Genomic DNA, 22,265 nt, shown 5'->3' on the forward strand with positions numbered 1-22,265 from the left:
CACCGAGACTGCAATTGAGCGAATGTGGCATCGAGGAACCCATGCAAAACTGGAATGGGAATTGAGGTGGGGGGGGGGTGGGTTGGAGGTGGAGGTGGGAGATCTTTCTACAAAGAGGACTATGATTTAAGTAAAGAAATTAGCACAGACAAAGAAGAGGTTCTGAGTGGCCTCACAGCCTTAAAGGTAGATTAGTGTGGTGCTGGAAAAGCACAGCAGGTCAGGTAGCATCCGAGGAGCAGGAGAATCAATGTTTCAAGCAATAGTCCTTCATCAGAAACCCGATTCTTTAGTGTTCTGTTTTGACACCATCACCTTGATCACTTGTTATTATCTCTACTTTAGATAGTTTGTACAATTTTTGATTGCTCATTACTTTGGTTAGACCTTCGTCATATAGCTGTGATGTCTTCTGACTTTGTAATACTGACTGGCCTGTAGTTTCCTGATTTATTTCTTGCTCCCTTCTTGAATAGCAATAACACATTGGCTCTCCTCCAGTCCTCTGGCATCTCTGTAGTGGCTAGAACACAGGACATTATGATGGGGTTACACGTAGAATGGCATGAATTCAAGATCATGGTGAAGGCCATCCTTATGAGTACGGAACTTGGCTATTGATTGTTACCTTGGTTAGACCATCATCACACAACTCTGATGCCTGTTACATTATTCCAGCCATTTGGTTTATCTCTCGCACCATCTTATTTTTGATTTTTTATAATTATCTCTCTGCCTTAATTAATTGGTTCATAGGTCATCCCTTCACTTGTTATTCAGCCATTGACACTTTACTCACACCAATTGACATTCTTGATCACCTGCAAAGACTGGTCACCTGAGTGATCACCTGTTATTCAGCCTGTCAACACACCACTCGCACCATTTGTACTTAGCTGCTGACACTCTTAATTTCCTGCAATTATCTTGCCATTATCTCTCCGCCTATTATATTCCATGCCTGTGTGCTCCTCTCTACTTCAGCTGACATAAGAGCAATGCTCTGAAAGCTTGTGATTTCAAATAAACCTGTTGGACTATAAACTGATATTGTGTGACTTCTGACTTTGTCCACCCCAGTTCAATACCGGCATCTCTCCATTCTGGATAACCTCAGTAATGTGGAAACTATTGGAAGTAGTTCTGAGGGACAGAGTTAATCTGCATTTGTACAGACAGGGATTAAAGGGGCAGTTATGTCTGACCAACTTGACTGAATATTTCAAAGGGGTGCCAGGCATGTTGATGAGGGCAATGTATTATTGGATTCTACTTGGACTTCAGCAAGGCCTTTGATAAGGCCATGTTTGGGGTATTGATAGTAAAAGTAAGAGCCCATGTGATTCAAATGGATTTGGCTGTCTGGATCCAGAATTGACTGAGTTGCAGAAAGCAGAGGGTGCTGGGAAAGGGAGGTATTTGTGACTGGGAACCTTTGTCCAGTGGGATACTGCAAGGATTAATGTTTTGGCCCTATTGCTTGTGTTATATACAAACTATTCAGACTTGAAAGTAGAAGAGTTGATCAGTAAGATTGTGATTGATATGAAAAAATTAGTAAACAGTGAAGAGGCTGGCGTTAGATGACAGAAGGATATACACAGGCTGGTCACATGGGCTGATCAGTTTTAAATGGAATTCAATCCAAAGAGGTGTGAGGTAATGGATTTGGACAGGATAAACAAGGCCAAGGATTCTGCTCCTGTTTCTACTGGATGCACCTTCCGACCGATCAAGGAATCTAAAACCCTCCCTTCTGCACCAACTCCTGAGCTTTGCCTTTATATGCCCTGTTCTCCTATTTCCATACTCATGAGCAAGTTTAAAGGATGATTCCTTTCAGAGCTTGGAAAATAGCTTCAGAGACACAGTTCATGGCATCAAGTACGTCTTGTGTTATTGAGACTTCCAACTTAGTCCGAGACCAGCTCAGAAAACAACCAGTCAGCTTCCTCTATTTAACAATGAAACTATGTAAACATTTAGCTGATAATTTTTTTTAAAAACTTGGGTTTTTCCAAAATGGGAGTGAATACATTCATCCCCCCACCAAATTGTCACAGATTTGTTCTAGCCCATGGGGTTATTTTGACACTTTTGATCTAACTAGGAGTGGAAATTGAGCCTGCAGACTGATCAGCACAAAATGTTAACATTGAACACATCCCCAGCTGCCCCAAGTCTACTCACTCCCACCGCACCCACTATTGTACTCCCTTTCAAATTCGGATTCACAATTACTTGTGGATGCTATTGTACTCTGACCCCACTGCTCATTTAATCTGTCATTCCCATATTTCCAGTTAATCGTGCCCCATAATCGCTCTCTGAAGGAAAAAACTCACTTCACATACCTGTTAGTATCCCTTTTCACCTCCAGTGCCAATGACTTTGGAAATTCTCAGCCCTTGTTGACTCTCCAAGTGGAGGCCAGGATTATCGTTACCTGTTTGACTCCCCCATCCCCCCACTTCTGGAGCTCCTGATCTCCTTCAATTCACATGAAGTTCTACCCAACTATTTACAATTGCTGCCTCTGACTATCACCACTTCCTTAACAATCCAGCAAAGTGATGTTCATCCCTAGGCTCAAGATGCCTGCCTTCCTCAGGGCACTATTAACTGACCTTTGATAATCTGAGCATTGTTGACGAAAGCCTCAGTACAGACCATGATCCATCGCTCGGACTGACTTAACAACACAGCCTCAACTGCAACACTTTGGCTAATCTGTGTGGTTCTCCAGCAGTAAAACCTCACTCCTCCTGCTTCCTCCTTCTGAACTTAAATCTCAATTCTTCTGAATGGAGATGTTAAGCATTCTGTTCCAACATTCAAACTAAGCCAATAGCTTCATAGTCAGATGAAATCTCAGTAGTATAAACACTCCATCAATTAGCTCAAACAGTGGTTCTGCCAGACACTTGACTGTTGTCACATCTTTCTGGAACAGACACACTCAGGTCATTGTTCCAAATGACTTTTCAATTTGTGAAAAAAACCTTCACTGAACTTCACAATATCCAAATGCCTCCATTTTAAAGGTACAATTGCAACATTTAAGAGGCATTTGGATGGGTATCTGAATAGGAAGGGTTTAGAGGGATATGGACCGGGTGCTGTTTCCAAGCTGTACATCTATATGATTCTATGACTCTAAAAATGCCGAATGGTAAAATATTATATTACACTTTCCATCACACATGCCCCCCCGAAAAGAAATGAAAATGAATCCTAAAGAGATTTTTTGTTTCATATCATTATTTTGTTATCACTGTATCTATATTGCAATAGCTGTCCTATTGACACTAAACACAACTTTTTTCATAACAAATATGTTTTACACAACCAAATGATCATGGCATTTGGTTTCCATTATGCTTGTTGTCTACAAAACATCCACGATAACATTATCCTTATCGGATACGTGGGTGAATTGTAAAGTGTATGTTGTTATATTAAACAAAAATAAAATAACCTTTGAATTCTGTCACAGATTTGCTCAAAAAAGAAATGAATTGTTGCCCTTAGAGGAAAAAAAATTCTCTTTTGAGTTGCTGGTTGTATAGGACATTGAAATTATGTGGAGCCAACACAAGGCCCACTGTGTATTTATCAACCATCAAATGTTCATGTTGACACTCTGATTAAAATAACTAACTGATCAGTCCCATCATCCCTTAGTAAAATGGCACCCACAACAATGCTCTGACAAAAGAGAGATGAGTTTTCATGATTCAGTATTCTTCCTCTTTCTGTCTACTTCTATGGACCTGATTTCTTGACATGACACATTTAAAAACAATCCACGATGTTTCCCTATAAGCTCAGCTTCATTTAGCACTACTGATTGTTCTAGAAATCTCCGTGAGGTCAATGTTTTTGAGCTAACCTGGTCATTCCCCAAAATAAAAGCAGTTCCTTCTATAGGAATGTGTGTTACTCATATAATTTCTCTACTTGCTAATTTATTTTTCAATCTATCTTTATATAATGGAGCTGGATTATAATCTCGATGCTTACCTCCAATTGACATTTTTTCCTTCATTAATGTCTCTGGAAAAAGTTACTTTTTTATCAGTTTGCTTCAGCAGCAGACTTGCTGTAGTGTCTTTCAATATATTTTTTCACGTGTCTACTTGGATGATGGACAAAAATTAAATTTGGAATTGATTGGAAAATGTTTGAAAAAATATTCAGAGCCTCAAGGGGTCTATTCCTCTTTACAAATTATTGAGGAAAAATTTCCTTACTGTCTTGAGTTGTCTCTCCCCTCATTAATAGACCATAAAGAAACAAGTTCTGTTTGTATTTCAATTGCATTTTTAGGCCCCATTTCTTTTCCTGATTTCTATTATTCTCAAGATTCATTTGACATTTTATGAGTCGATAGATTTCCCATTTAACTGCTGACAATTGGCTTTTGAATGTCCAATGTTAATATAATGAAGGCATGTCATTTCCTCTTTATCCCTTTCAGATTCTAGCCTTTGTCCATTATTATTTTGATATCCTTCTATCTGTTCTCTGAAGATAAGATGTCTTTCATCTGCAGATTACTTTTACTCTCAAAATTTCCTCATGGACCATTTTCCAACATATAATCATCTGTGTTGGACATTCTCAGTATCTGTCAGAATCATAGAATCCCTAGAGTGTGGAAACAGGCCCTTTGGCCCAACAAGTCCACAGCGACCCTCTGAAGAGTAACCCACCCAGACCCATTTTCCTACCCTATTACTCTACATTTCTCCTGACCTAATCCACCTAAATGACTCATCCCTGAACAACATGGGCAATTTTAGCATAACCAATTCACCTAACCTGCACATCTTTGGACTGTGGGAGGAAACCAGAGCACCCAGAGGAAACCCAAGCAGACACAGGGAGAATGTGCAAACTACACACTGCTGGAATTGAATCTGGTCCTGGTGCTGTAAGGCAGCAGTATTAACTACTGAGCCAACATTCCACCCTAAACTGCTGTTGGTCAGATTAGATTAGATTAGATTACAGTGTGGAAACAGGCCCTTCGGCCCAACAAGTCCACACCGACGCGCCAAAGCGCAACCCACTCATACCCCTAACCTAACACTACGGGCAATTTAGTATGGCCAATTCACCTGACCGGCACATCTTTTGGACTGTGGGAGGAAACCGGAGCACCCGGAGGAAACCCACGCAGACACGGGGAGAATGTGCAAACTCCACACAGTCAGTCGCCTGAGGCGGGAATTGAATCCGGGTCTCTGGCGCTGTGAGGCAGCAGTGCTAACCACTGTGCCACCGTGCCGCCCATCGTGCCGCAGATCTTTGACGGTTGCTGCTCATCTAAAACTAAAACAGAAATTGCTACAAAAGCTCTACAGGACTGGCAGCACCAGTGGAGAGAAATCAAAGTTAATGTTTTGGTTCCAGTGACCCTGCCTCAGAACTCCCCTGAGCCAGTGTGATTCAATGGAGAGAGAGGTCAAGGGTGTGCATGTGATGCCGTGTGGCCCTGAGTGTGGATCTCAGAATATGGCGAGAGCAAGTGTCTGTGGAATGTTGAACATCATGGAGATACCTTTGATCCTGGGGGTATTCAAAGCAGGAGGGATGAAACTTGATTTGGAATACACATGGGGTGAGTCTGAGCTGGAGACAGCCACTGAGGAATGTGATGCTCAATGGAACAAGTTTTAAAGTTTACTGGAGCTTTCTGAAAGACGAGTCATTTTGTTGCTTTTTGACATGTATTCAGCAGGTCATTTTAGAAGAATACAAATTCAAAGTGAAAGGAACGTTGTACTGTATCAGAGGAGAGTATTGATGTTGATGATGATGAGCTTTGAAATGTATATATTTCTTTCAGCAATACTGAAGTTGTCTGCTACCAAATAACTGCTTGTTTATTGGAATACTGTATGTGAATGCTTCCATAATCATGATTTCCTTTACTTTCTCAATTGTTTTCTCTAACTTTATTGATTGAATGCCATTTCACATTTTATTGGAATTTATAAAAATGTCTGGTTAATTTATTTTCTTAAAGTCCTACATTTTAGTTGGTGAGTTTCAGAGATAAGCACATGTATATGGAATACTGCTTTTCCTTTGGTCATATCAAAACTTGCAGTTTGCTGTTTGGACAAACTTGGGCAAATAATCATACATGTACTTGTCAAAACACTCCATAGCATCAAGGTCCAAACATCTATTGGTCAATTTTTTCTGTCCATTCATCTTTTAAAATTATTACGGCACAGGGTAAACCCCCCTGCTAATTTAAACCAACAACCCAGAAATGATTTAACCTGTGGTGTAATCTGTTAAAATTCAAGAGGCCAAGAACTATCCCAATAGTCACTATTTAAAATACAAAAAATTTAAGAACTTTATTCTTTAAGTCTAACATAGAATATTAACTAACAACTATTTACAATTCCTTTCTCTAACCTATCTTTTTCTTTCCCTTCTACAATACTAGTCTGATAAAACCCTTGATTAAGATTTACCAAAAATTTCAAATTTCAAAACCAGCCAGCTCTTGAATCTTTTTGTTGTATCTTTCTCTGTCTTCTTTTCTTCTTCTCAGGGATTTCTTTTCTTCTTCTCAGGGTTTTGTTTTTCACAGGTCATTGGTAGATAAAGGTACCTTTAAGAGAGCTATTCCTGAGGCAGACTGCATATGTTGGTGGCTTAGTAGTTTTCCTCTAACTGTTCAATTGTTACCAGTCTTATACCCCAAAGCATCAGATCGTTTCATTGGTTTTAATATTGTCAAAATACTAAATTCAAACTTGATTGGAGGTTAGTATCTTGGGGCATAATTTAAACTGATTGGCTGAATTTGAATTTGTTTTTTGTCTCATAGCACCCAGGTACTGCTAACTGCTGGACCAAATGTTAGATTGTAAATTCTCCAGCATTCTGTGTGCTTGTTAAGTCTTTCAACTCTCTTATTCCTTTTAACTCCTTACACCTTCATAACAAAATGAATTGAAATATCTTTCTCTCCATCTTCTGCAAACTTAGACTCTAATCACAGCTTTCTACTTAAATCAAATCCCTCATTAGGGTCAGAATCATCACCTGATTCTTGTTCTTGATTGTAAATTTCACTTTCTCTTCAGGCCATCTTGTCTGAGTTCTTTATCGCTTTGGAATTCAAGAATTTTAAATTTCAGTTCTCCCTGTTTCATTTTCTCTTCTCTTGCCATTTTTCTTTCTCTCTTTCTCAAATTCAAGATCCTTGTCCCTGCTGTCTCATCCACTTCCAGTTTCTTCTTTTCTAATCTTTTTTCTTCCAATTTAAGCCCCCAGTTTCCTTTCTGTCTAAAGAGAAAATGCTGGAAAATCTCAGCAGGTCTTGTAGCATCTGTAAGGAGAGAAAAGAGCTGACAAAGGGTCAGTTAGACTCGAAACATCAACTCTTTTCTCTCCTTACAGATGCTGCAAGACTTGCTGAGATTTTCCAGAATTTTCTCTTTTTGGTTTTAGATTCCAGCATCCGCAGTAATTTGCTTTTATTCCTTTCTGTCTAATTCATTTTCCTTTCATTCCTAGCTGAACCTTAGCTAATATTAGTGATGACACAGCAAATACATGCGCCATGATGGCTCAATGGTTAGCATTGCTGCCTCACAGCACCAGAGACTCGAGCTTGATTCCAGCCTTGGGCTACTGTCTGTGTGGAGTTTGTACACTCTCCCCGTGTCTGCGTGGGTTTCCTCCGGGTGCTCTGGATTCCTCCCACAATCAAAGATGTGCAGGTTAGGTGAATTGGCCATGCTAAATTGCCCAAAGTGTTAAGTACATTAGTCAGGAGTAAATGTAGGGGAATGGGTCTGGGTGGCTTACTGTTTGGAGGGTTGGTGTGGACATGTTGGGCCAAAGGGCCTGTTTCCATACTGTAGGGATTTTAATCAACTTGTTTTTAAAACAAATTCCAAGATGACGACAGAGTAGGACTGTTTCAGCTTGAGATTGTCTGCTCTACCTGTTGCTTTCCTTTTTTCTACTCTTTTGCATTTTTCTTCTTTCTTTCTTCTCAGTAATGTCCTGTCCTCCTGGCTTCTGCATGAGTTTGGCTTCTCAGCCTCAGCATGGTCCCAGCAGTTTGTCTTCTTAGCCCAACGCAGTGGTCTCCCCAGCCCAGAATGACAGTTTGGCATACTCTCGGCCTGGGGTGGTGGCCCCTTGGCTCATTGTGGAAGTATCCTGGCCTGGTGTGGTGATCTTTCTGTGGCCCGGTGATTTTGATTTCTTTATTATTATTATTATTATCACATGTACTTAAGTACAGTGAAAACATTTGATTTGCATGCATTTCCCAGGTAGGTCATAACATACAAAGATATAAAGATCCTCGGGTGATTGAACAGAGCAAGGAATACAAAGTTATGGCTGCAAAGAAGGGGCACAAAAAACAAAGTCAATCTTAGATTTAAAATTTGAGAGGTCTATTCAGATGTCTAATGACAGTGGGGAAGAGGCTGTTCTTGAACTTGTTGGTACGTGTATTCAAACTTTTGTATCTTCTGCCTAACGGAAGAATTTGGAAGAGATTATTACCAGGGTGAAAAGGGTCCTTGATTATATTGACTGCCTCTCTGCCAACGTAAAGGCAGAAGTTAATTGATGGAAGTATAGCTTGTGTGATGGTTTGGACTGGGCACACAACTTACTGTCGTTTCTTACAGTCCTGGGCATAGCTGTTGCTGTACCAAGCCATGGTGCATCCAGATAGAATGCTTTCTGTGGTGCATCTGTAAAAATTGGTGAGAGTTTTATGGATATGCCGAATTTCCTTAGCCTCCAGAGGAAGAAAAGGCACTGTTGTGCCTTCCTGACCGTTGGATCTATGTGGGTTGTCCAGGACAGGTTGTTGGTGATTGTCACTCCTAGGAACCTGACGCTCTCGATCATCTCCACTTCAGCTCCACTGACGTAGACAGGGGTGTGTCCTCCTCCTTGCTTCCTCAGGTTGATGATCAACTCTTCAGTTTTGCGGACATTGAACGGTCTTTTGGCCTGGTGTGGCTTGGCATGGATTCCACAGTGATCTTTGGCCTCGGGAGCATTGAGGTGAAGGCACACATGGTCCGGAGTCAAGACCCAGTGTGGACTAAAGGTTAGGTGCTGGTGTGCACTGGGTTCAAAAACTATTATTCTGAACTTTTTATTTGCAGCCATAGAGATGTACAGCACGGAAACACAGCCTTCTGTTCAACACGTCCATGCCGAGTGGATATCCTAACCTAATCTAGTCCCATTTGCCAGCTCTTGGCCCATATTTCTCTCAACTTTTCCCATTCATATACCCATCTAGATGCCTTTTAAATTCTGTAATTGTACCAGCCTCCACTACTTCCTCTGGCAGCTCATTCCATACGCGCACCACACTCTGCATGAAAAGGTTGCCCCTTAGGTCCCTTTTGTATCTTTCCCCTCTCACCCTAAACCTATGCCCTCTAGTTCTGGACTCCCTGACACCAAGGAAAAATCCTTGTCTATTTATCCTATCCATGCCCCTTGTGCTTTTATATTCCTCTATAAGGTCACCCCTCAGCCTCCGACGCTCCATGGAAAACAGCCCCAGCTTATTCAGCCTCTCCCTATTGCTCAAATTCTTCAACCCTGGCAACATTTTTATTTCTTTATTTTTCTGATTTTTTTCCCATAAGAATTTGTACTTAAGATGGCACTGTAAGTGGTGACTTGTAAACGTTTCACATTACTCTTGTGAGTACATGTGACAATAAAGCCAATTCTAATTCTAATTCCAATTCTAATTCAAATTCAAGTATTCCTTCTTTTAATCCAAATACTACAAAATTACTTTATGTGTTTATCCTAACAAGAGCTTAATTGTATTTCTAGCTTCAATCTATCAGCTAGCTCTCTCAGTTTAGCTGTAGCTAAAGCTTTAAAATAATCCATTGTAGTCTTCCAATCCTGGAACATCAAAACCAATTTGTAAGTCTAAATGTGCAATAAGCTTTACTACTGCAGACTCTTGTTTTATATCCAGTACCTCCACTTAATTGGGCCTTTAGAAGATACACAAATCCCTTTTAATTCAATGAATTCCAAACCTGTAATTGTAGATGGCCTAATCAAAGTTTACAATGTTATTCTTAGATCCACTATTGTTCTCTGTCAAACTGAATGCATAATTTGATTATACTATGATCATTGCTACTTAGGGAAACCTCGGAGCTAAATTGCTATTCCTCATTGTCACTAACTCAATTTGTAGGATTTCCCTTTCCAACTGTTGGACAAGCATCCTTTGGGTCAAGGAGACAACTCACATCTACTTATTGGGAACATTTAGGGATGGATAACAGCTCCAGCCTTGACAGTGATGTTCACTTCCCATGAAAGAACATAACCAAAGGCTTAGTTTCATGGTGAATCTCTGCTATGACCTCTCTAAGGCCATTGCAGCCATGCTAAGGCATCATACACCATATTTGTGATGCTGAGTAATCTTTCCAGCTTACTTGCTCAAACCCTTGGACAACCTCTGACTATTACCCTGTATCATAAGACCGTTAGCAATGAACTGCACCAAGCTGTAGCCCAGAGGGACCTATTGATACTTGTGCATGAAAGTTAGGAAGCTGGCACATCAGGGCAGCAGGTAATCAGAAAGGCTAATGAATGTTGGCTCATCTTTCAAAGGGGTTGGAGGATAAGAGTAGGGAAATCTTACTGCAACTGTACAAGTACTGGGGCGATCATATCTGGCTTGTCCTAGGATGGGTGTGTTGGCCTAGTTGAAGTGGTGTCCTTCTTTATCCATACGTAAGGATACTAATGAGAGAGGGTGATTTACCACCCCCTGAGAAAAAGAACAGGAAATAACATCACCATAGGAAATGACATCACCATAGGAAATGACATCACCAACAAAAGGAACCCCAAACATATAAATATAAAGCAGAAAACACCAGCAATGCTTCATCCGGAGGTTCACTGAAGATGTTACCTAGTATGATGATGAAACATCTGAAAATGAACCTTCTGGCTCAGCGAACAAACCTACATTCAGAAACTCAACCTGAACTACAAATCTTCTCAAAACACACTATGTTTAAGGCTTTTAATTATATAATTCTTGAGCAGTAGAGGGATCAAGGGTTACAGGAAAAATTGCAGTCAAGTGATGAGGATGAGAGGAATGTTGGATCAGCCATGATCCTACTGGATGTTCAGCAGGTTTGAGGGCCACTCTTGTGCCTACTTCATTTGGTCCTATGGTCTTAACCAAGATTGATACTATGCTATTGTGTTAATTGATTTGATTGATTGGTCTATAAGTCACATTCATTACCCTGTGAATGATATCACCCTTAAACAAATAAAACATTGCACCAATTCATCTGAATGAGTAGCATAGTGAAAACATGGGAATACATTGCAGTTGCTTTGGAGAAAACAAATTAAAGGGTAAAGTTGCCATAATCTGACCAGACTATCAAACTGCTGTCTCATTAGAGAGACACGACTAATGGTGATTACCACATATCGGGTGAGGGGAGAGATTGAAAAAGAGGTAAACTCAGCTGTTGCTGGATTTGAACCTACACTGTTAGTATCTCTCTGCATCAGCAAACTAGCCATCCAACTGAGCTAGTCAGACACCAAAACAGGAGAGGATGTGGTGTTAAAGTAAAATTAAACTCAAACCCATAAGTCTCTCCCCCCAGTATTTAAGGCTAAAATTGGACCCAGCAGTATTGTTGGGAAACCTGTCAATACAAACACAACATAGATCCATTATTAAGTTATTTTATAATTCATTTTGTAGTGAACTAATGATATTTGCTGATTTGATGGCCAGGAGCTTTGAATATTTATATAAAAATTAATCGGGGCTGTGTTTTGCCCCAGCAGTCAGATTTCTCTTCTGCAATTTAGTTTCTTCTGTGATCGAGGCAGCTTGTCATCTGTGAGTCCGGACTGAGAGCAATTAGTACATGACCTCAGCGGCAAACATTTGTAACAGCGATGAAAATGCAATTCAGTTGCTTCAGTGACTCAAACCACAAATGCATTGCTTCTGAGTCGCTCTCAATCATGATTGACATTTTCTTTAAAAAGTTGCTTCACTTTAATTCACTTATTTTTGAATTTTATTTTATTACTACCACAGGTATGTTGTTGCTTGACTTGGTACATACCATCCAAGTGCTGCTGATTTATGCAGTAGCTGGGACAATGGGATAGCTTTTATGTTGCTCTGTTGAGGGTATTCTTGGTGACGTGGGGTACATGTAAAATAAGGCAGGTACCCAGAAGATGACTTTGCCACCCACCGCAGGCTCCATTCCATGATACAGGAGTGAGGGGTGGAGGGGGTGAACCAAACCGGCAACTGGCCTTCCATATGTAAATAAAGACTGAAGGCTTGTTAAAATCTCAGTCAGCTTCAATATTACCCTGTCCACACCCACATGGTGGGCAGATGGATAGGAGATTTTTGTTGTTCTTTTACGAGTTGTGGCTATCATTGGAAAATCTGGCCTTTGGTGCCATTCCCCAACTGCTCATGAATGGAGCCATTTGTAAAGGGCAGTTAAAGACCAAGCACATTGCTGTGAGCCTGGAGTCACATGGAGGCCAGACTGGGGAAGGAAGGTGGATACCCTTCTCTGAAGTGCATCAAAAAACTAGATGGGGTTTTTACAACAATCGATTATAATTGTTGGAGATTAGAATGAACAAAAGGAAAGGAGGTGATCTTTACACAAGAGGGCCACAACTCCCAAAATATAATACTCCATTTCATTTGTTTATCTGGACATTAAAACCCCACCCTCCCACTCTCATGCAACCCCTTCTCTAAATTGGTTAAACCTTGTCGATCCAATTGCCTTGACTTAGGTGGGCCCAGGGTTCCATTGGGTCTATTCCTTGTGACTGGGTTCAGTCCTGGCAATGGCCACTAACTAACCTTGGCACTGTTGGAGAGTGCTGGAGCTCAGAGACAATCAGATCTCTGGTAACTCCAACCCAGAGTGAAAAACCAGTAATGCTTGAAAATTAAGTTAGTTGGAAGTTGTTTGAAGAATACAAGTTGGGCCAGAATGGGTCACCCACAAGTTTTACTGGGTATCCCTTTGGGACAGCTTAGGATTTCTTCCCACTGAATGGCAGAAGTCCAACAGTCTACCTATGGTATGTGATGACTATGGGCAGGCTTATTACTCTGTTGCTATCTTTCCATTACACTTGCCTCTTGTGAGTTAGGCAATTATATGGGGATAATAGCTGAACCTAAACTTCCCCTGATTCAATTGTTAAATAAATGCTTTTTCCAGCAAACACCAATATCCAGCCATCACGGGTTGAGACTTCTGTTGGATTTTGTACCATCTACAAATCATCTGTGGTGACCCTGCTGTCCCCTTCATTTGAGAGTGTGAATAACAGCAGTGCATTCATTGACATGAGGTTCTAGAGCTAGAGATGTTGATTTCAGATAATTGCAAAGGATCCAAAAAGAAGGTGGTGCTTTCACAGTCATAAGCTGTTGTGATCTGAAATGTACTGCCTGAAAGGGTGGTGGAAACATTCAGTGCTAATGTTCAAAATGAGATTGAAACATCGCTTTAAAGGGGGATATAAAATCACTCGTCTGCACAGTCATATCTAGTGCAGCTCAATCTCAGCCTCGTTTTTCGGTAAACCTTTTAATATTTACCATTAAACTGCTTTCAATGTTCCAATACCCTCAACCCAATGTGTTATTCTCTGAATTACATTTTACCTGCAGCTCAAAATTAACAGACCAGTTTGACTAACTGTGCTATGCTGACACTAAACCCCATGAGTGTTTACAGAATCAAGAAGATAATCCAAATTATTGGAATCAAACAAAAAATTGGAAATGATGAAGATCGGAAACAAGGCTAGAGATTGCTGGAGAAGCTCAGCAGGTTTGGCAATATTTGAAGAAGGGTCACTGGACTCGAAATGTTAACTCTGCTTTCTCTCCACAGATGCTGGCAGACATGCTGAGTTTCTCCAGCAATTGCTGTTTTTCTTAAACTACTGGACTTGACTTAGAATCCTTAATCAATGAACTGATAATTTGAATGTAAATCCTGCTGTCGCAGCTTACATTTAAATTTGCCCATGAGAGAAAAATGAATTGGCGTCAAGAAACAAACATATTGTTCTGAAAGTCACTTCGGGGATGAAACTGCCATCATAAGGCAATGTGTTACACCAGAGTAACAGCAATGTGGTTCTAAAATGACTCGAAATGACCTAGCAAGTATTGTTGAAGAAGGCAGCTCATCACCACCAGTTCAAGAGCAATTAGGGGTGGGTTTTTCAATGATGCCCACATCCTGTGACTGCTAAAAAGACATGACCTTGGCGAACACTGCCCGACGTTTCCAATTATGTAAACAATAAGCTTCGCGTTGAATACATCATCTCGATATTCTTCAACCACTCCTTGGGGCATTGAGTTTAATTTTCTTTCTCTTTAAAGAAAGTCCATTTCAATGCTTCAGTCCATCTGATCATACCTACATCGTATTTAGCCTCCACAACTTGAGATATTTTTTTTCCACATCCATTCCTTCAGAGCACGAAAGACTGTGATTGGGTTCCTCTTTTTTTATCTCTTTTCCAACACAAATTAAGAGATTCCCAATCTTCCCTGATAATTCATCTTGGCAATCTGGTGCCTACCCTTGAAAACCTTTTCTCCACTTTCTGGGAGTAATTCATTTTGTCAATTGGAAATGCACTGAGTGGGCAGAATCTAATTCTTCCTCCCATAGGTGAGGCCTTAAAATTGTCTTCACTGTTTTCCTTGTTTGTCTTTCCAGATGAAGATGTTCGTCATGGTATGATGGTTGATGTGGTTCCGGGGGTAAGTGGGTGATTGCAAAGGCTCAAGCTGCAAGTAGGACAGGATACAACAGACAGCAGAGTTTTAGACTAGTTAGTGACTTGGGATTTCTGCTCATTGCATTTTCTTTTTTGCTACTGATATACTTTTGAATGAGGCTGTGCCTGAGTTTTATTTAGTCATGCCAGATGCAGGATTTGAAGTAAATATCAAAACCTCAAAACTGAAGGCTTCAGTCTTTGTTGCAACACCTTTGGCAAGGATGATGGGAGACTCCAGTTTCATACTCCCCAAAAAGGCTTTGTTTTTGTAAGCGAGTGCCCTGGCTACATGACCCATCCAAATCAATTGTGCCTTTCTTACTCTGCTGTGAATTATTGGTCTACTATCTCAGCTCAGTGACGTCCAGTTTTGGTTGCACCAGGGCCACTCAGCTCCTAACCTCATTGCACCCGTGGCTCAAACATGGACAAAAGAGCTGAATTCCAGAGGTGAGTTGAGAGTGACTGCCCTTGACACTAAAGTTGCACTTGACTGAGTGTGGCATCAAGGAGCCCTTACGGAAATAGGTTCAGTAGGAATTGGGGGAAAGAATCTCTATTGGTTAAAGTCAGACTTGGCAAATAGGAATAATGATTGTGGTCATTGGAGATCAATCATCTTAGCTCCAGGACATCTCTTCAGAATTCCTCAGGGTAGTGTCTTGGGTCCAACCATCTTGAGCTATTTTATCAATGACCTTTGATGTTCAGTAACAGTTGCACATGTTAAGTGCCAGATTAAAGTACAACATCATTGCCAACATTTCTACTCAATGCCCTGACTGATGAAGATAAGCATGTGTGTGCCGTCTTTACAACCTTATCCACTTGTGTTGCCACTTTCAAGGAGCTATGGACTTGCACTCCAAGATCTGTCGCTATCACAATGCTCTTAAGGGACAGGGCAGGTGCTGCTGATATTTCAATGTTTCCTGTTCTTTGCAATGACGTACTTCATTTGTGCAAACTCATTCTACAAATTCATTCTATTGTCGTGGAATGAATTCCTTGCAAGTTAAAAATAATTCTTCTCCACTATTACGTCATTGCATTATAAGAAGGATGTGGAAGTTTTGGAAAGGGATTTGTTAGGATGTTGCCTGGTATGGAGGGAAGGTCTTATGAGGAAAGGCTGAGGGACTTGAGGCTGTTTTTGTTAGAAAGAAGACGGTTGAGAGATGACTTAATCGAGACATATACAATAATCAGAGGGTTGGATAGGTTGGACAGTGAGAGCCTTTTCCCTCAGATGGCGATGGCTAGCACAAGGGAACACAGCTCTAAATTGAGGGGTGATTAATATAGGACAGATGTTAGAGGTAGTTTCTTAACTTAGAGAGTGTAGGGGTGTGGAATGAACTGCCTGCAACAGTAGAGAGCTCGTCAAATTTAAATGGTCATTGTATAGGCATATGGACGAGAAAGGAATAGTGTAGGTTAAGTGAGCTTTCAGATTGGTTCCAAAAGTCAGCACAACATCGAGGGCTGAAGGGCTTGTATTGCTCTGTAACGTTCCTATGTTCTATGTTCTATTTTTGAAAATATTATCTTGAGTGGTTACTTAAATTTGTATATGGCTTAATGTGGTAAAACATGCTAACAATACCTCAGTGAATAATAGTGGAGCAAGGAATATGGTACAACTGCATAAAACCACTGACAGTTCAAGAGTATGTTCAAACCTTTCCTTTGCTGTCACAGTTCAGTGAATGGAGAAAAAAGCTGCATTTCAATTATTATCTACTGCATGAAGGAATTTGGTGCAAACTTCTGATTCATTGAATTTTTTTTAAAGAGCTGCTAATGTTGCAACTTTAACTCTTCCTGTGTGAATATTAATCTCACATTAGACTTCAAAAAACAATGTTCCAGTGACAGTAAAGCACATGGATAAATCTGATATTTGTTGAAATAGCAATATACTTCCAAATTTTACTTTTTACACCAAAATGGAGAGATTATTTAATCAAGAGTGCAAAATAAATCTTAGTCTTTGAAATTCCTTGCCACAAAGAGCTCTGGGGCAGTGTCCTTGTGTATATTTAAGACTGAGATAGATAGATTCTTGATCAGCCGCGGAATCAAGGGTTACAGAGAAAGGGCTGAAAAGTGGACGCAAGGAATGTCAAATCAGCCGCGATCACACTGAATGGGGGAGCAGGCTTGAGGACTGAATGGTCTGTTCCTGTTCTTATTCCTTCTGGTCATATTGTCCAAATTGTAGAAAATCTGCAAAATAAAAGTAAGCAAGTTGCTGGAACTTCATTGCAAGTTATCACCTGATACATAAATCAACTAGCATTTATACAGCACCTTTAACAATGTCAGATCATCACAAAATGCTTTGCATTCAATTTGTTAATTGTGATGTAGTTGAATATGGCAACCAATTAGCATGCAGCCAGATTTATTTTTCATCTCTTATGGGACACGGATGTCACCAGCTGGGCAAAATCTGTTGCCCACTCCTTATTGCCCTTGAGGTGGTGGTGGTGATGTCAAGCCACTTTCCTGAATCACTGCAGTCCACAAGGTGTAGTCCCACCCATAGTGCTGTTAAAATGGGACCACTATGGATGGTGGTAGAGTGTAAAGAGCTGGGAACACTCAGCAAGTATCATACCATTTGTCGAGGGAGAAATTTGTAGGGGTGGTATGGTGGCTCAGTGGTTAGCACTGCTGCCTCACAGCACCAGGGTCCCAGGTTTGATTCCAGCCTTGGGTGATTGTCTGTGTGGAGTATTGTCATTTTGGGCAAAAGCCCTTCATCAGGAATACCTGAAACGTTGATTTTCCTGCTCCTCAGATGCTGCCTGAACTGCTGTGCTTTTCCAGCACCACTCTACTCCAGAATCTGGTTTCCAGCATCTGCAGTCATTGTTTTTACCCTGTGTGCACATTCTTCCCGTGTCTGTGTGGTTTGCTCTGGTTTCCTCCCACGGTCCAAAGATGTGCAGGTCAGGTGAATTGGCCATGCTAAATTGCCCGTAGTGTTAGGTATATTAGTCAGAGGGAAATGGGTCTGGATGGGTTATTCTTCAGAGGGTCAGTGTGGACTGGTTGGGCTGAAGGGCCTGTTTCCACACTGTAAGGAATCTAAGCTAAAAATGAAATCAATGTTTGAGTTGTTTTGACAGAAGGTTAAGGACTTAAAAGGTAAACTTCTTTTCCCACCACAGGCCCTGCCTCGACCTGCTAACTCTGCATTAGCTGCAGGATTTATTTCAGGTCAGCAGTGTTTGCGGTACAATACTTGCCATGTTCTTTCAGTGACTCGCTGACTTGTACTCATGTTGTGCAGAAGGTTTCACAATCATTATGGTTGCACATCTGGGTGGCAAACTGGTCCAGTAACACCACAATTTCAAATTCTCACACTTTTTTTCTAACCCTTCTTTGACCTCATTACTTTCTATCTCTGCAGCTTCCTCTAACCCTACAATATTCTGAAGCCAATGCGTTCCTGTAATTCTGCATTCCTTGCACATTTCCAATTGTTATCCAACGTTCTACGCTTGAATTCTTTTCCTGAATCTCTCCACCTCTCCATCTCACTTCATTCCTTTAAGGTGTTCCATAAAGCTGACTTTCAGCTGGTTTAACATCTCCTGACATGCCTTACTTACAAATTGTTTTAGACAACATTTCAGTCCGGTGTCTGGGGATACTCTAATACTTAGGGGTGGTATTTAAATGAAAGTTGTTGTTGCTATTGACTGACAATCATTGAATTACACAAAAGATAATGAAAGGCCATTCTTTCCAGCAGGTTTATGCTGCTGTCTATGCTCCACATCTGCCTCTTCCATTGTGACTGCCTTTCACCCTATCAATATATCCTTCTTTTTCTTTCTATCATAAGCACTTGCTTAACTACTATTTAAAAGTATTAACCACAACTACAGAATGAGGAAGCAACTTTCACATCCTTGCCACTTTCAAAGTGGAGATGTTTTTTCCTCAATTCCTTATTGGATTCATTAGTGACTGTCTTCTGTCCATTAATTGTGAACTCCTCGCGTGTGAAAACACCTTCTCTAAGTCTACCTGATCTCCTTCATAATTTCCAAGGCATCCAACAGTTTACCAAAACCGTCCTCAATTTTTGAGCTAAGATTAACATATATCCCATGGCTAGGTTTAGAACTGTTTGGCTTGAAATGCAATCGGAACAAATACATGATCTGAGCTGTCATAGTCATGTGACCTCTACAGTGAAGCACATGCTGTGTATCCAGATATAATTAAGCTTAAGTTTGTATCTAAAGTGGCACCGTAGGTGATGACTTGTAAACATTTCACTATACTCCTTTGAGTATATGTGACAATAAAACTAATTCTGAGTTTCTAATTCTAAGATTCCAATATAGAAGGTCCTCACATTGAACACATTCAAAACATGATATCAGGAGTGGGGAGTGTCTAGAGTTGAAATGAAGATCATAGCAGCAGTGTTGTAGGCTGCCACTCAAGAAAAATAGAAAAATAGACACAAAGATTGCAGTAAAAACACTACTTCAGAGACAAATGGTTGCAGCTTTTCTACTTCCTGCCCCTGTTCAAATGATTGGGGACATGAGGCAAAACTGGGAACTATTTCATGAACATGCAAAATTATGCAATGCTGATAGATTTTTTTTTAAACAGACCTCAACAAAGATGAGTGACTACATTTTTTTCACTGTTGAGATTAAGCAAGTTCAAAATATGTTTCACCCGAAATCTCTCTGAAGAGCAGAAAAAAAAAGCGCACAACAGAATTTTTAAAAGTTAAAAAAGCACATTTTGGACCCCATGTCAATGTTCTCCTTCTGCAATCCTCATTGGAACAGCCACAATAGGAGTCTCAGCTATTAACTTGACTGAACCAACTGGCTGTATGGTGTATTGTGATCTGTCAGAATCTTGATAGATTCATTATTTTTAATCACATGTCCTGAGATATAGTGAAAAATGTTGTTTTGGTATGCTATACAGGCAAATCATACAATACAAACTGCATCAGGATAGAAGAACAGAGTGCGAAATACAGAGTTACAGCTGCAGAGAAGGTGCAGGAAGAGAGATCAGAATGAATATTTGAGAATTCTGTTCAAAAGTCTGATTATGGGGGAAGAAGCTGTTCCTGAATCTATTTGTATGTGTATTCAAACTTTTTTATCTTCTGCTCAATGGAAGAGGATGAAAGAGTGTATAACCAGGGTGGGAAGGGTCTTTGATTACATTGGTTGTTTTCCCGTGGCAATGGGAAGTGTAGACGGAGTCAACAGATGGAAGGTTGGTTTGATGGAAGGACGGGGCTGTGTTCACAACTCTCTTGTGTTTTTGGGACAAGCAGTTGCCATACCACACTGTGATGCACCCAGATAGGATGCTTTCAATGGTGCATCTATAAAATGATAAGAGTCTTTGTGGACATGCCAAATTTCCTTAGGCTCCTGTGGAAGTAGAGACACTGGTGTGCTTTCTTGATAATTGCATCAATGTGGGTGGACCAGGACAGATTGTTGGTGATCATCACTCCCAGGAACTTGACGCTCTCGACCATCTCCACCTCAGCACCATTGATCTAGGCAGGGGTGTGCCCTTCACTCCACTTCCTGAAATCAATGACCAGCTCCTTCATTTTGCTGATGTTGAGGGAGAGATTATTGTCTTTACAGCAAGCCAGTAACCACTCAATCACTTCAGCCAATATCTCTCCAGTGGCCATCTCTACCTGCTTGCTGTGCTTCATTTTAGCCATACACTTGTGTGCAAAATGATTTAGCTTCTTGCAGTGAGAGCGCTGCTTTCCCCATACCAGATATGGAGAACTTCAGGTCAACCTAAAATGTCAGATAGACATCGGTGCACTATGCACCAACATGATCTTCTCAGACCTGTGCAAAGTAGCTCAACAAAGGAAATAGAGTCTTTACCCTCAAGGATTGAGAGCTGAGATACTCAAGCACATCCATGCAAACCACCGAGAGATTGAATCAAATCTGAGGAGGAAAGAGATCTGACCTAGTCACCAAAATCAAGGAACACATCAGCCAGTGTAGTGTTTGTAATGAATGTCAAGCTTAGCAAGATAAATAATAGCTGATTGCAGACAGAATATTGATGTAGCTGAAAGTATATCTCTTCCCACGCAGAGGAAATGATTGTAGATTAAATTACTTACAGTGTGGAAACAGGCCCTTCAGCCCAACAAGTCCACACTGATGCGCAACCCACCCAGACCCATTCCCCTACATTTACTCCTTCACCTAACAGTAGGGGCAATTTAGCATGGCCAATTCACCTAACCTGCACATTGGAAACCGGAGCACTCGGAGGAAACCCACGCAGACACGGGGAGAATGTGCAATCTCCATACAGAGAGTCGCCTGAGACGGGAATTGAACCTGGGTGTCTGGCGCTGTGAGGCAGCAATGCTAACCACCGTGCCACCGTGCCGCCCAGTGTCTTGTTACAGAGGACTGCTGCCCTGACCACTGGGAGGTCGTTAGTTGACTTCAATGAATATCATTGAAATTGTCAAATGTCTAAAAGTACACTTCAGCTATTATGGCATTTTCATGAGCAACAATGATTCATAGTCCAGGAATAAAGAATTCAATTACTTCATGAAAGATTGGGAAATTCAATTCCACACATCATCTTCATACTATCCCCAGTGTCCACCAAGCTGACATGAGACAACTTTGTACACAAATTCTAATCACTATTGTTTTCCCTTCTTAATCTGCATGGGTCTGGTTATTTATATATTACGCTGTGAGTCATTTGATGACCACCAATTAATGAGGCAAAATTTAAAACCTTTAGAATTTTTTGAACACATTCAAAAACACATGTAACCTGGAAAATAACATTTCACCTTTTGAGCTTTTTCCATCCCTTCAGAATATCATGACTAATCTGCAAGACAATTAGTTAGCTCATTTGGCTGGATGGCTGCTTGTAATACTAAGCTAATGTCACAGTATGGATTTAATTCTGATACTGGCTGAGGTTACCATGAAGGACTCTCCTTCTCAACCTCTCCCCATCACTTGAGGCATGGTGACCCTCCCTCAGGTTAAACCCCCACCAATCATCTCCCTGTAATGGGAGTGTTCTCCTTTGGTCTGGTAAGGCTATGGCAACTTTATTTACAAGATTACTTTGTAAACCTGTTTTGTCCTATATCCTTTAATTCTTTTCGCTAAGAATATTTTATCCTACTTAAAATTGACACTTGATGTAGCATCAATCGCCAGTTGTAGAAGAGAGTTCCAAATGGTTCAAACATTGAGGTAGAAACATTTCCTGTCTTCACTGCTGAAAGATGTACCTTGAATTTTTAGAACATATAAAACATAGAACATTACAGC

The sequence above is a fragment of the Chiloscyllium plagiosum genome, unplaced genomic scaffold, assembly GCF_037043375.1.
Source record: "Chiloscyllium plagiosum isolate Xiang-an unplaced genomic scaffold, Cpla_swu_hap1 HiC_scaffold_6, whole genome shotgun sequence".
NCBI lineage: Eukaryota > Metazoa > Chordata > Chondrichthyes > Orectolobiformes > Hemiscylliidae > Chiloscyllium > Chiloscyllium plagiosum.